Here is a 1,381-nt window from a genome sequence, read left to right on the forward strand (position 1 = left end):
AACGCAACACACTCACTCACACGCATGTGTTCACACACACCTACACACACACACACACACACACACACACACACACACACACACAAACACATCTTGCGCCACAGTTGTACAGTTCCTTTCAACATAATGTCTTGTACATCTCTCTGTGGCAATGGGTCCACTTGTATCCCTGTTTAAAGAATTTGTTTTTTTCCTTTGCCCTACACAAGGTATACCAACATCAAATACAGTGAAAACAGGGCTTGTTCCATTGGACAGGGACATACAGAGCAACAAAAACATATAACTATATTAGAAACAATTGCAAGAAAGAAAAAACATTTGAGTCCTTATCTTGGGGTTCATTTCGCCTAATTTCAACGTATCTGACCATTTCTGCTTGTCTCAGATATATGCTGGTTATTGCAAATAAGGGAAACCATGGGACCTATGTTTCTTTGGGCCTGGCTTACTTCACTTAATGTATTTTTTTCCAAGTCTTTCAATTTCCTAACTAATGGGGCAATATCATTCTTTCTGATGGAGGCATAGAATTCCATTGTGTATATATCAAACATTTCCTTGATCCTTTCATTTACTGAGGGGCATCTGGGTTGGTTCCATATCTTAGCTACGTTAAATAATGGTGCAATAAGCATAGTTGTGCTGATAGCTTTAATATGGTCTTATTTGTGATCATTTGGGTAAATGCCCAAACGTAGGATTGTTGGGTCATTTTAAATTTTAGATATGAGACCCTTGTCCATTGTATGGATGGTGAAGATCTTCTCCCAATCTGTGGGCTTTCTATTAATCATGCTAACTATGTCCTTTGCCATGCAGAATTTCTGTAATTTAATGCAATCCCATTTGCATGAATTCCCAACCTCTCTTTGATTTGTTGGGTTTCTGTGTCTCTATTAAGAAAATTTCAGCCTATACCAAGGAGACCAAGGGTTTCTCTTATTCCATACTGTAATGTTTTCAGAGTACTCTGAGGTCTTTGATCCATTTGGAGTTGATTCTGGTGCAGTGTGGTATATAAGGATCTAGCTTTAGTTTTCTACAAGTGATTAACCAATTTTCCCAGCACCATTTACTGGAGAGGCTGTCTTTCTTCCATTCTATTTTTTAACTCTCTTATCGAAGATGAAGTGGCTATAGGTCTGTGGGTTCATTTCTGGCTTTTCCATTCTATTCCATTAGTCGTGAAGTCTCTTCTTGTGCCAGTAACAAGATGTTTGATTAGTATGGCTTTTTAGTAGAGTTCGAAATTTGATATTGATATTCCTCCAGCACTGGTCTTTCTGTTGAGGATTGTTTTGCTATTCTAGGTCCTTTATTGTTCCATATGAATTTTTGGATTGTCTCTTCTATTTCCTCAAGAATGAGGTTGGAATAT

Source organism: Dipodomys merriami, unplaced genomic scaffold (genome assembly GCF_024711535.1).
Source record: "Dipodomys merriami isolate MVZ:Mamm:240054 unplaced genomic scaffold, mDipMer1.0.p SCAF_15, whole genome shotgun sequence".
Classification (NCBI taxonomy): domain Eukaryota; kingdom Metazoa; phylum Chordata; class Mammalia; order Rodentia; family Heteromyidae; genus Dipodomys; species Dipodomys merriami.